General features: G+C 43.4%; 1 protein-coding gene across 1 annotated transcript in view; it reads left to right on the top strand.

Moving 5' to 3' along the window:
• Positions 1–14,920, top strand: part of LOC309559666 (coagulation factor VIII-like) — a gene marked incomplete at its 3' end in the record, with an annotated part of 152,326 nt that overhangs the window by 124,594 nt on the left and 12,812 nt on the right. The gene's annotated exons all lie outside the window — the stretch shown is intronic.

Raw genomic sequence — 14,920 nt, forward strand, 5'->3', positions numbered from 1 at the left:
TGCGGTCGGGTACTCATACCTACCGACTTTGTAAGTTAAGAATGAGGGACACCATGGAACAAAAAAGAAATGCACCTGCACTGGGATGTATCCACTGGGAGTGACCGTAGTACTCTTTTTATGAATAAAAATAATATTAAAACCCGCGCTAAATAGATAAGTGTTGGTACTACCTGCAGCTGCTGTACACTTAGAATAAAACTAAGAAACAATGGAATACAATATTAAAACAGCGCTACCAGGCATATAAGAATAAATGTAAAGTGCACTAAAAATCTCTAAAATCCATGTTAATAGAAAAGTGCATCAGTGCCGAGAAAATATATCCATATAATCACATAGATAAATACAAATAATGTACTACATGAATGGTTAAAGTGCAGAAAAATAGGTAGTAAATATAACCGGTTGCCGACCGCCGCACGACTATATACTGCGGCGGTCAGCCCCGGCCAGGCAGAGTGACGTATCGGTACGTCACTTGCCTGTCACTTCCTTGTGAGCCAATAGCGGGCAAGCGCGCGCCCGCCGCGGCTCGTTCACAGGGAAGTTAGTGCGTGTGATCGGCGGACCCGATGTCCGCCGGTCACTCGCCGATCGTCGGTACAGAGGGAGAAAGTCAGGCGGCTGATGTAAACAAGCCGCCTGTCATTCTCCCCTGTGTAGAAACAGTGTTCAGACGGTTCTACTATGTAGGACTGTTGATCACTGTTCCTACACTAGTAGCCACAGCCAATCACAGTAGAAAGCACGCCCCTAGGGACACACTTAACCCCTCCCTCCCCAATAAAGTTAACCCCTTCCCTGCCAGTGTCATTTTGCAGTAACAGTGCATATGTATAGCACTGATTACTGCAGTAATGTCACTGGTAACCCCAAAAGTGTCAAAAATGTCAGTCAAGGGTCCGATCTGTCCGCTGCAATGTCGCAGTACCGCAAAAAAAATCGCAGATCGCCGCCATTACGCGTTAAAAAAACAAACACCAAAAATGACAGAAATCTTTCCCTTAGTAAACGCAATAACTTTTGCGCAAACCAATCAAAATACGCTTTTTGCGATTTTTTTTACCAAACATAGGTAGCAGAAAACAAATTGGCCAAAAATGTTAAAAAATTTTGATTTTTACATTTTTTTTGGGGGGGGGGGGGGGAATTTCATATAAAAAAATGTGAAAAATATTGTTATTTTTGCAAAATTGACGCTCTTTTTTTGTTTATAGCGCAAAAAGTAAAATTCGCACAGGTGATCAAATACCACCAAAAGAAAGCTCTGTTTGTGGGAAAAAAAAAGACGTCAAATTCGTTTAGGTACAGCGTCGCACGACCGCGCAATTGTCCATTAAAGTCACGCAGTAAAAAATCGCAAAAAAAACCCTGGTCTTTAAGCAGTGGTTAAAGTGCCAAAATGTGCAAAAAAGTGCAAAATATATATATATATATATATATATATATATATATATATATATATATATATATATATATATATATATATATATATATATATATATATATATATATATATATATATATATATATATATATATAGGTATAGTACAGTCCAAAAATAAATTATATAAAAGATAAATTTCCTGTTAGCTACACGTCACACCATGTCACTTCCACAAACCACCGTGGAACACACGCCGGCAACGTACCCGGAAGTGTATCGGCTGATTGTGACTACCGATCTTTACACAATGCTGTGACTATTCGTATGTTTGTGAGTAACTTTTTATAATGAAATTACCCTATGGGCTTCACTATTTTCGGCTCCTTCCCCTTCTTTTATCTGAGATTCTAAGTGTGGAGGAATCTTGGAGGAGATCGAAGGTTCTTTGGAGGCTTATTCCCATTGTTATCCTGGGGGGACACCGAGGCTGTGTAGCATCCTGCATCTGAGGTTGGAGGCTGATTTGGAGGTGTTGCTTGATATACATAAGGCTCTTAATTCTCCTAAGTCTAGTGAGTGGATCCCCAAGAGGGTTCTTTGGAAGCACTGGGCACTTTTTGTGTGGAGCACGATATTCAGCACTTTATATACAAGTGGACTATTCACCATTTTTTTTGGACTGCACTATACCTATATATATATATTGCACTTTTTTGCACTTTATATTTACTACCTATTTTTCTGCACTTTAACCATTTATGTGGTACATTATTTGTATTTATCTATGTGATTATATGGATATATTTTCTCGGCACTGATGCACTTTTCTATTAACATTGATTTTAGAGATTTTTAGTGCACTTTACATTTATTCTTATATGCCTGGTAGCGCTGTTTTAATATTGTAATACTCTTTTTATTACTTTTTCTCTATTAAACAGTTTTGTTTCATCACATTATCCCCCCCACCCCACTGTTTTTTTTTCTTTTTCCCCTTCCAGATGATCCACTCTTTCCTATGGTTTGTAGACTTCTTGCAGGCTCCCAGAGGGCCTCTGTCCTGGAAGGGTAACCGATGACAGTGACCTTCTGAGTGGCATTCATATATGTCTTATTGCAACCGTATAGACCAGTGGTCTCCAAACTGTGGCCCTTTGTTTGCCCCTATCTGGCCCTTGGGGCACAATTTCTTCAACTACTGACACCGATGAGGGGGCACCATTCCTCCCACTGGCACCAATGGTGGGGAACTATTCCCTCCACTATTACCAATGGTGGGGAACTATTCCCTCCACTATTACCAATGGTGGGGAACTATTCCCTCCACTATTACCAATGGTGGGGAACTATTCCCTCCACTATTACCAATGGTGGGGAACTATTCCCTCCACTATTACCAATGGTGGGGAACTATTCCCTCCACTATTACCAATGGTGGGGAACTATTCCCTCCACTATTACCAATGGTGGGGAACTATTTCCTCCACTATTACCAATGGTGGGGAACTATTCCCTCCACTATTACCAATGGTGGGGAACTATTTCCTCCACTATTACCAATGGTGGGGAACTATTTCCTCCACTATTACCAATGGTGGGGCACTATTTCTCCCACTGACACCAGTGGTGGGGCACTATTCCTCTAACAGACGCCAATGATGAGGTGCTATTCCTCCCACTGATGCCAACAATGGGGGAATTTTCCTCCGCTGATGCCAACAATGGAGCACTATTACTTCCACTAATACCAATGATGGGGCACTATTTACTTCCACTGAGGCATTTTCTAATCAGACTGGCCACAGTCCAGCCCCCTAAAAGTCTGAGGGACAGTAAACTGGTCCTCTGATAAGAAAGTTTTGAGACCTCTGTTATAGACCAAGCAAGCGGGGGTATGCTTCACCCTTTGTATTCCACATGCATTGTGGTCTACTTCTAAGAGGACTATCTACAAGGTCCATGGAATAGAAGTGACTTCCAGTTGGTTTACATTTCTGTATTGGTCTGAATACTATTTATAAGATTTAAAGGAGTAATGTATGGAACACTTCTTGTCTATTGGATCTTACCAATACGTCTTCTCATATCATGCTTTTATGAAGCTGACATAAATGCTTGCCATGGTAAAAATGGGTATGGCCAAGTTGCATCCTAATATTGGGCCTGCCTTAAAGGAGCATGGTTAAATAAAGTCTAAACCTGCATATGGTATACACTGTACATAGTCTGCAGTGCCTGTCGTCACAACATACTCCATATTCACTGTGCTATAAATAAGATCCTACCTTACATAAACCTAAAGGATCAATAAAAAAAATCCTGCTACATATTTTGTATTTAACTTTATTTCACTTATGCTCCCCCTTCCTTTCCCTTCTTTCCTCAAGGTTGTAAAATAAGTTCCCACAGTCTCTCTTGATATAACAATGTTATTGTCCCAATAAAACAATGTTCTTTTCTTGCTTAAAGAGGTTGTAAACCCGTACAAAGTTTTTTTTTTTTTTTTTTGGTAACCTGTAAGAGAAACACATAATGAGCTTGTATGCATCGCATACTAGCTCATTATGCAATACTTACCTTAGAACGAGCCCCCGCCGTGCCGGCCGCTTACCTGTATGACGGGCGACATGTCCAGTCGCCCGGGTTCGCGGCATCCGGCCATCTGATTGGCCGGAGCCGCGGTGACGTCACTCCCGCGCACGTGTGCGGGAGCCGACAGTCACGGCACGGGACTCTGAAGAAACGGCACCAGCGGCCGTTTCTTCAGAGCGCATGCGCCAGTGACGTCACTGGCTGCATGTAAGGTAAATATCTCCTAAACGGTGCATGTTTAGGAGATATTTACAGTACCTATAGGTAAGCCTTATCATAGGCTTACCTATAGGTAAAAGTGTCAGAGGTGGGTTTACTTCCTCTTTAAACCACTAATCCTATCATGACTGTGAAGGTTCTGTTATACCCAAGTCATGGTAGATCTAGTAGTAGTTATTCATATTTAACTGGACATGTTCTGTAATTACTGACTGTTTAAAAGGCCTTTCAAAATTAAATAAAAAAACAGTCAAATAAGACTAACTACTAATCCCATCAGTACATATTAGGTACATCAAACCCATTAGGTGCTAAAATGGTGTGACTGCATGTTAACACTAAAACGTCTGAATGAATCCTCTGCACACTGCTATACACCCTTTCTAGCAAAATTTGCAAATCCACATTTATTGCAATACATGTTTAAGCTGGCCAACTGCGTCAAAGTAATCCCTCTCTGGCCAGGCCCTACTCTACTCTGCAAAATACTTATTTGCTTATAGCATACCTCAGTGGATATAGTGCCAATATGGGGCAAATAGTGATAAGTTTGTAGGAGGGCTACAGATTCAGGTCTGCACAGTGCAATAGAAATACAATATTCCTGTGCTCAAATCTGAATAGCTTACGCCAGTGGTCTCCAAACTGCGGCCAGGGGGCCAAATGCAGTCCTTTGCATACCTTTATCCAGCCCTTGGGGCACTATTCCTCCTACTGATGTGAGGCACTATTCCTTCTACTGACACCAATTATGGGACAATAATTCCTACACTCACACAAACAGTGGGGCACTATTCCTCCCACTGATACCAATGATGGGGCACTATTCCTCCCACTGATAACAATGATGGGGCACTATTAATCCTACTGATACCAATGACGAGGCTCTGTTCCTCCCACTAATACCAATGATGGGGCACTATTCCTCCCACTGATAACAATGATGGGGATCTATTCTTCCCACTAATACCAATGATGAGGCTCTATTCCTCCCACTAATACCAATCATGGGGCACTATTCTTCCCACTAATACCAATGATGTGGCACCATTCTTCCCACTTACACCATTGATAGGCCACTAATTTTTCCCCTAATACCAAAGATGGGACATTGTTTACTCCCACTAATGCCAGGACATTTTCTACTCCCACTGGCAATGGTCCGGCCACCCTAAAGTCTAAAACACAGTAAACTGGCCCTTTCTATAGAAGGTTTGGAGACCCCTGGCTTAGACATATATATATATATATATATATATATAAAACCCATCAGGTGCTAAAGGGGCGTGACCGCATGTTAACAGTAAAAGTTATGAATGGACCATATGCACTGCTATGCACCCTTTCTAGCCAACTTTGCATATAAACGGGGATTTTTAGTTCACATACATTGCAATACATGTTTAACTGGTCTCCAATCCGCTCTATGGTCAGCTGATGGAACCACTGGCTTTAGTCTCGGGTTACCTGGTGGGACAGGAGAGCCCAAGAAAACCGTAGAAGGTGGTGAGAGTGGGGGGGGATTCCCTTCCCACTGCTTGTAAAAGCAGTCTAGCGGCGAATTATATGCTAGGATTGCTTTTACATGAAAGCTGACCGCTGGCTATAAAAAAATGATACCAGAAAATCTGTGGTATGCCCACCATTAGACCTCCCAGCATCCACCCACTTCTAATGATGGGCATACGTGCAATGTTGTTTTTTTTCCTTCAGCCCATGGGCAGAAGGAGAAAAAAGAACATAGCAGATTCCTCCATTCACATCGATCGATGTGGATGAAGAAATCTCTGCCAAGAAAATTGTTAAAAAATATATGGCGAAGCATAGGGGAGATCCGCCCTCTGTGTCCACACCCCATCCCCTATGCTTCGCCATATATGCTCTTTTTTTAACTGCGGTGGTGAAATCACCTCTTACAGCGCTACAATCATTGATTACGTATATGGTGAGAAGAAACGTTGCTGTCAGAATAAACAAATCAGTGCTGCAGCTGATAGGCGTACCTGCAAAGCCTGCCCTGTTTATATCTTTCTATTTAGATCATATTTAGATCATTCTCCAATCAGCTCTATGGTCAGCATGACAGAACCACGGGCTGCAGTCTTGGGTTACCCGGTGAGGCAGGAGAGCCCTAAAAAACCGTGGAAGGCTGCAGGAGTGGGAGGGAAGTCCCCTCCCACTGCTTGTAAAAGCAGTCTAGCGGTGAATTATCTGCTAGGATTGGTTTTACATGAAAGCTGACCGCTGGCTGTAAAAAATGATACCAGAAAATCTGTGGTATGCCCACCATTAGACCTCCCAGCATCCACCCACTTCTAATGATGGGCATACGTGCAATATTGTTTTTTTTCCTTCAGCCCATGGGCTGAAGGAGAAAAAAAGAACATAGCAGATTCCTCCATTCACATCGATCGATGTGGATGAAGAAATCTCTGCCAAGAAAATTGTTAAAAAATATATGGCGAAGCATAGGGGAGATCCGCCCTCTGTGTCCACACCCCATCCCCTATGCTTCGCCATATATGTTTTTTTTTTAACTGCGGTGGTGAAATCACCTCTTACAGCGCTACAATCATTGATTACGTATATGGTGAGAACAAACGTTGTTGCTGTCAGAATAAACAAATCAGTGCTGCAGCTGATAGGCGTACCTGCAAAGCCTGCCCTGTTTATATCTTTCTATTTAGATCATATTAGATCATTCTCCAATCAGCTCTATGGTCAGCATGACAGAACCACGGGCTGCAGTCTCGGGTTACCCGGTGAGGCAGGAGAGCCAGAGAAAACCGTGGAAGGCTGCAGGAGTGGGAGGGAAGTCCCCTACCACTGCTTGTAAAAGCAGTCTAGCGGCAAATTATCTGCTAGGATTGCTTTTTACATGAAAGCTGACCGCTGGCTGTAAAAAATGATACCAGAAAATCTGTGGTATGCCCACCATTAGACCTCCCATCATCCACCCACTTCTAATGATGGGCATATGTGCAATGTTGTTTTTTTTCCTTCAGCCCATGGGCTGAAGGAAAAAAAAGAACATAGATTTCTCCATTCACATCGATCAATGTGGATAAAGAAATCTCTGCCAAGAAAATTGTTAAAAAATATATGGCGAAGCATAGGGGAGATCCGCCCTCTGTGTCCACACCCCATCCCCTATGCTTCGCCATATATGCCCAATACACAATATTGTGTATATACACAATCCTATACCCTCAGTTGATCCAGAGGAAGGCGAAAACCCCCAGCAAAGCATGAGCCAATTTGCTACAGCAGAGGGAAAAAATTCCTTCCTGATCCCCCGAGAGGCGATCGGATATTCCCTGGATCAACTCTACCTATAAATATTAGTACCCATTTATATTGTGTACACCTAGGAAAGAATCCAGGCCTTTTTTAAAGAAATCTAGTGAGTTGGCCAGAACCACCTCTGGAGGGAGTCTATTCCACATTTTCAAAGCTTTTACGGTGAAGAAACCTTTCCGTATTTGGTAGCAGTTGAATACATGGGCAGGGCAAAGGAGGTGGAGTCAGGAGCAGAGCCAAGGGGGCGGTGCCACAATGGGGCAGCAAAATGAGTTTTCGCCTAGGGTGTCAAAAATCCTTGCACCGGCCCTGATTACCGTATATATTCGATTATAAGCCGACTTTTTCAGCATGTCTTTTTATGCTAAAAAAGCCCCCCTCGGCTTATACTCGAGTCACGGTCTCACTTACGTGTTCTATGGTCAGTGTGCATATGCCTCTAAACGTAAAGAGTGCCCCCTTGACCTCTGTGTTGACCTTAAAGTGAATAACTCAACACCAACTTCACTATATGGACCTCCTATGTATTTATACATGTTGATCATATCCCCCTTAATTTCCTCTTCTCAGGAGGGAACAAATTCAGTTCCTCTAATCTTTCCTCATAGCTGAGCACCTCCATGCCTCTTATCGGTTTGGTTGCTCTTCTCTACACTTTCTCCAGTTCGATGTGGTCCATCTCTTCCACTCTAAAAGAGTCAGAACATGGGTTGTTCGCCAATGGCGAGGTATAACCAGCCTGGCGGCCGCCAAGCTGTTACGTAAGATCCTATGTTTAATATGCTTATAGGACCCAGGAAGAAAGGAGTGCCCCCCTCCTCCTCCCCCTTCTCCCTTCTCCCCCTCCCTTCCTTCTCCCCCCCCCTCTTGCTCCCCCCTCCCTTCCTCTCCCCCCTCCTTCTCCCCCTTCCTTCTTCTCCCCCCTCCTTCTTCTCCCCCCCCCTTCTTCTCCCCCCTCCTTCTCCTCCCCCCTTGGTAGCAGTCATTAAAAAGGTAGGGGAATACATGGGCAGGGCAAAGGAGGTGGAGTCAGGAGCAGAGCCAAGGGGGCGGTTCCAATAGGGCGGCAAAATGAGGTTTCGCCTAGGATGTCAAAAATCCTTGCACCGGCCCTGATTACCGTATATACTCGACTATAAGCCGACTTTTTCAGCATTTTATTTTATGCTGAAAAAGCCCCCCTCGGCTTATACTCGAGTCACGGTCTCACTTAGGTGTTCTTTGGTCAGTGCGCATATGCCGCCGCTGCTCGGGAAAGCCCATTTTTAAATGTCAGGTGCCCCCCCGAAAGGTGAGACTCCTCCGCAGCCCCTGCATCTCCTCAGGTGATGCAGTGTTGCGGGCATGGTACAGGAGATTCTCCTGTACCATGCCCGCAGCATTGCGTCTCCTGTACTATGCCCGCATGCCCCGCATCTCCTGTACCATCTCCTGTGCCATGCCTGTACCATCTCCTGTGCCATGCCTGAACCATCTCCTGTATCATGCTTGAACCATCTCCTGTACCATGCCTGTACCATCTCCTGTACCATGCCCACAGCCCTGCATCTCCTGCACCATGTCCCTGTTTTGGGTTTAGTGGTGGTCCAGTAGCTGCTGCATTTCCCACCCTATGTCATCCAGAGGAAGGCAAAAACCCTTCTGAAGCAAAGCCCCAATAGGGAAAAAATCCTCCCTGGATTGCTAAGGTGATTTTTTTTACTCTTAGGGATATAAAATCCACAGTTTAATCCAGAGGAAGAGGAAAAAACCCTTCTGAAGCGAAGCCACAGTAGGGAAAAAATCCTCCCTGAATCCCTAAGGTGGTTTTTTTACTCTTAGGGATATAAAATCCACAGTTTCATCCAGAGGAAGAGGAAAAAACCCTACTGAAGCGAAGCCACAGTAGGGAAAAAATCCTCCCTGAATCCCTCTGACACCACCAGAACAGCCTCTACTTTTTTTTCTTAAAAAACCCAAATTTCGATTTTTTAGGCTTTGATGGTTGTGAAGCCTTAGGCTTTGACCACTTTTTGGGTTTTGCTGGGGACGGACGTTTCGGCGGTACTGGAGGTCTCTGTGGAGGTGGACGCACTGGTGAAAACCTCTGTCCAGATGGAGCTGGAGGCCTCACTGGCACTCGACCTCCAGGTGCAGCTGGTCTTACTGGTGAAACGGGAGGTCCCTGTCGAGCTGGAGGCCTCATTGGCACTCGACCTCCAGGTGCAGCTGGTCTTACTGGTGAAACGTGAGGTCCCTGTCGAGCTAGAGGCCTCACTGGCACTTGACCTCCCGGTGCAGCTGGTCGCTTCGGCAGAACTTGAGGTGCTTGTCGCGATGGAGGCCTCATTGGCACTTGTCCTCCCGGTGTAGCTGGTCGCACCGGCGAGACTTGAGGTCCGTGACGAGGTGGAGGCATAATTGGCAATTGACCTCCCGGTGCAGCTGGTCGCACCGGTGAAACTTGAGGTCCGTGACGAGCTGGAGGCCTCATTGGCATTTGACCTCCTGGTGCAGCTGGTCGCACCGGTGGAACTTGAGCGCCCTGTGGAGCTGGTGGCCTCACTGGCACTTGAGCTCCTGCTGCAGTTGGTCGCACCGGTGGAACTTGAGCGCCTTGTGGAGCTGGGGGCTTCCCTGGCACTTGAGCTCCTGGTGCAGCTGGTCGCACCGGTGGAACTTGAGCACCGTGTGGAGCTGGAGGCCTCACTGGCACTTGAGCTCCTGGTGCAGCTGGTCGCCCCGGTGGAACTTGAGCTCCTTGTGGTGCTGGAGGCCTCGCTGGTACTTGAGGCTTCTTGACTTTCTGTGGATCTTTGTGTCCTTCAGTGTCATCTTCACTGCTGGCTCCAGGTTTTTCAGACTTTTTCTTCTGAGGTTCTGAGCCTCCACTTCCATCAGGTGAGTGATGTTTACTCTTGCCTGGCTGATGTGAGTCCGTCTCATCATGGTCTTCTACCTCCGGATTCTCTGGGTCTGGGTCTTTCTTTAATCTCTTTCCTGCTTGTAAAAGTGATGACCGCAAGTTGGAGAAAAGTCCACCTAAACTGGTCATATAAGCAGGCGTGCCCCCGTCTGCCTGATAAGCACCAGTGTCCCCGTCTGCCTGATAAGCACCAGTGTCCTCGTCTGCCTGATAAGCACCAGTGTCCTCGTCTGCCTGATAAGCACCAGTGTCCTCGTCTGCCTGATAAGCACCAGTGTCCTCGTCTGCCTGATAAGCACCAGTGCCCTCGTCTGCCTGATAAGCACCAGTGCCCTCGTCTGCCTGATAAGCACCAGTGCCCTCGTCTGCCTGATAAGCACCAGTGCCCTCGTTTGCCTGATAAGCAGACGTGTCCCACTCTGCCTGTGTCTCATATCCTTGTTGAGGCCAAGGACTGTCAACAACGACTTCCTGTAGATCTGCAGGATCTATATCCACAGGGTTGTATCCTGCTGCCATCAATCTTAGTAAAATCCGATCTAAGGATAACTCTTGTGCACGACTGTTAAAAAAAAAAAAAAAAATTGTTAAAAAACAAATCTTCATTATTGGATAAGTGCTAAAAATGTAATGCATGTAAAACATCAAGTTATTCATAGAGTATTTAATCCCTAATGTTCTTATATTTGCACCATTTTGGTCTGTCAATAACACCATTGGAGGCGTTTTGTTATATCTGTTCGATATCTGCAAAAATATACCTATTGATCCTGCCAGAAATCTTGTGAGCTTATGTACTACAGAACACCTTCCCTGTTTTATGGAGTCCTGTAGTCATGTTCTAGAGTGACAACGCCGTTCCTCCATAGATACAATGGAGGAGTAAGCGTAGCCACCCTAACACAGAAGGCGTATTATTAGCAGGATCACCATGTGAAAATTAAATAAATTACAATTACAACTCAGTGGATGAATGTCACAAGCCATTCGCCCAGCTATCACAAATTCTGACCACATTTTTCTTAATATCTTAATTTCCTATGGTCGACAGCTCCCTCTAGTGTCCTAGTTGATCTATGTCAGGTAAAAAGAAAGCATTATGGCCACTAGATGGAACTAAAGATCATAGAAAATCAGCATTTTACTGTAGCCACTTTAGCCCTGGAAGGATTTGCCCCCTTCCTGACCAGGCCCTGTTTTGCGATTTGGCACTGTTACTTTAACGGACAATTGCGCGGTCGTGCGACACTGTACCCAAACAAAATTTACGTCTTTTATATGACATTCTCAAAAAAAAAATTAAAAAATCGAAGTTTTTTAACATTTTATAAGCCAATTTGTTTTCTGCTACATATTTTTTACCAATAAAAAAAATCGCAATAAGCGTATTTTGATTGGTTTACGCAAAAGTTATTGCGTCTACTAACTACGGGAAAGATTTATGTCATTTTTATTGTTTTTTTTTTTTTTTACTAGTAATGGTGGCGATCCGCGATTTTGGACTGCGACATTGCGGCCGACAGATCGGACCCCTAACTGACATTTTTTACACTTTTGGGGGGACCAGTGACATTACTACAGTAATCAGTGCTAAAAATATGCGCTGTTACTGTAATAATGCCATTGACGGGGAAGTGGGCGCTGGTGCAAGTGTGTTTTAAAAAAACAGTGACAGTCAATATAAAGTGACAGTGTGCACAAAGTGTGTGAGGGTGTATACGCCTCAAATAGAGTGCCTCAATAGACACATAAATTATGGTGTTATATTGGCCTTACTAGGAACCAGGCGCCTTCACACCTTAGTTCTTTTAGGGAAGGGGTTCATACTGTTGGTGATCAAGGGGTTAAAGCGGTTGTAAACCGCATACTAGCCCATTATGTGTTACTTACCTTAGAACGAAGCCCCGACACGGACCCCCGGACATCGCTGCGGGCGCTGCCATGATCCCTCGGCGACTCTGGCGCTGTGATTGGCCGGAGCCGCGGTGACGTCACTCCCGCGCATGCGCGCGGGAGTGATTTTCCGGCAAGCAAAACTGAAGGTCCCCTCGGACCTTCAGAGCGCTCGCGCGAGCGGCTGCATGCACTGCAAATATCTCCTAAACCGTTCCGGTTTAGGAGATATTATTTGTACCTACAGGTAAGCCTTATTATAGGCTTACCTGTTGGTAAAAGTGTCAAAAAGCGGGATACTACCGCTTTAAATGTAAGCCTAGGGGAGTGATTCTAACTGTGTGGGGGGGGGGGGGGGGGCTTGTGAGATGATCACAGAGACATGCGATCCTATATAGCAGGATCACGGGCGCTCTGTGATCATTGCAGGGAGAAGGACGGGCGGCTGTGTTTACATCAGCCGACCTGTCTTCTCTCTCAGCGGGGAGAGATTGCCAGTGTCAGGCGGCAATCGGAGTGGGGGCGCGCTGACGGCGGCGCGCACTCGCCCCCTAGTGGCCTTCAGGCAAGCGCCGTACATGTACGCCAATTTGCCTGTAGGAGCCAGCCTGCCGCGGTATATCTGCGGCCGCTGGTCGGGAACCGGTTAGGCAAAATGCGGTCAAAATTCCTGAATGCTTGTGATGTTCGACCCCCATTTTTTTATAAATAGACCCCCATAGTGTGGTCAGCCTGCATCAGGAAGTGCTGTCACTGGCAGGGTTGACTGACAGCTGCCCTGATTTTATAGCTGAGATTGGGGGCTTCCTGAAACTGTCGATTGTGCTTGGTCAGCTTGGCCCGTTACAAGAATAATGAGTCACTGGCAGGATCACCAGGTAAGATCCTTTGCAAAACTGATTTGCTTAAGAAATCTATATACAGTGAGAGATGGTGCAGAAAGTTGGGGTTTTACATACACTTTGAGGGTCTTTTTATAAATAGACTTTCACCCAGGATCCACACATTTTTCCCAATTGGAAAAATAGGTGAAAATCATGTGAAAACTTTTATAACTAGAACCCCTTTATGAATCTATCTTAGTCATTTCTGTAAATACAAATGGACACTTACCATATCCGCATCATTATGCAGCAGCCGGGTATCAGCAGGATAAGTAGGACAACGAGGGTGACCATGACAATCAATGCCATGATGAATCGTGTTGACATTTCTAAAGGAAGAGAGAGAAAAAAAAAAGGTTATTCACAGGTGAATGATATTCTTTAGGATTTGTATGGAAAGCAAAAAGGAACTAATCAGCATCAGCCGTCCAAAAAAAAGACGACAATTGAATCAATTAAATAATAAAATTAATTATTATTATTAATAATAATAAAAAAATAATATAATAATAATTATAATAATATAATATTTATCATTATATAATAACCATAATAATAATAATTAATTATGAATGATTGCTTAGGAAGGATCTCATTGCACGTTGGAGCCTTTTGGGGCCTTCAGAACGTCTTGAGCCATGAGTCTTCCTTGGAAGTGACAACGATTTACTTACTTGTTGGTTGTGATGGAGAATCCATTTGGTTAATGTTCGTCCCAGCTGACTGAACATCATTTGCTTTGTCCGGCTGATTGTTATTCTTCGCGTTCGACTGAACGTTATCGCCCTTGTCTGACTGAACTTCATTCGTTCCGTCAGACTCAGCGTTATTCGCCTCCTCTTGCTGATTGCTATATTCGTATTGGTCTGTAAATATGAAGAAATAAGAAATGATTAGCAAACATGGGACTTGTTGATCTATCTTTTACAATTTTTAAAACATTTAACCCCCCCCCAAAAAAAAAAAATTGCATTTTTTTATTTATGTCTGTTGCTGTTGAAGAGTTCCCCTCACTTCCTCTTTATGAAAACATTGTCAGCGGGACAGGAAGTGACAGGAAATCTCTCTAAGGGAGTTCTGGATAGCAGTAAGTGCCAGTCCTTCCCCACTTCATCCAAGACCAAGCAAAAAAAAAAAATGAAAAAAAAGAAAATTTACATTTAAAACAAAATGCAACACTAAAATTCACAAGCGGGTGCTAGAATTTCCTAAAATGTAACTATATATATATATATATATATATATATATATATATATATATATATATATGTGTGTGTGTGTGTGAATGTGTATAATATATAAATTATTAGGATTGTATATAGTAGCGTGTGTGTGTATGTATATATATATATATATATATATATATATATATATATATATATATATATATATATATATATAAGTATAATATATATATATTATATACATATATATTATATTTAATATTATTATTTTTGTATATATGTGTGTGTGTGTGTATATATATATATATATATGTGTGTGTGTATAATATATAAATTATTATGATTGTATATAGTTGCATGAGTGTGTGTGTGTATATATATATATATATATATATATATATATATATATATATATATATATATATATATATATATATATATATATATATGTGTGTGTGTGTGTATATATGTGTATAATATATATATATATTATAATTTTTTATATATATGTGTGTGTGTGGGTGTATATATATATATATATATATATATATAT

This window comes from Pelophylax lessonae (assembly GCF_965119305.1).
Source record: "Pelophylax lessonae genome assembly, chromosome: 7".
Taxonomy (NCBI): Eukaryota; Metazoa; Chordata; class Amphibia; order Anura; family Ranidae; genus Pelophylax; species Pelophylax lessonae.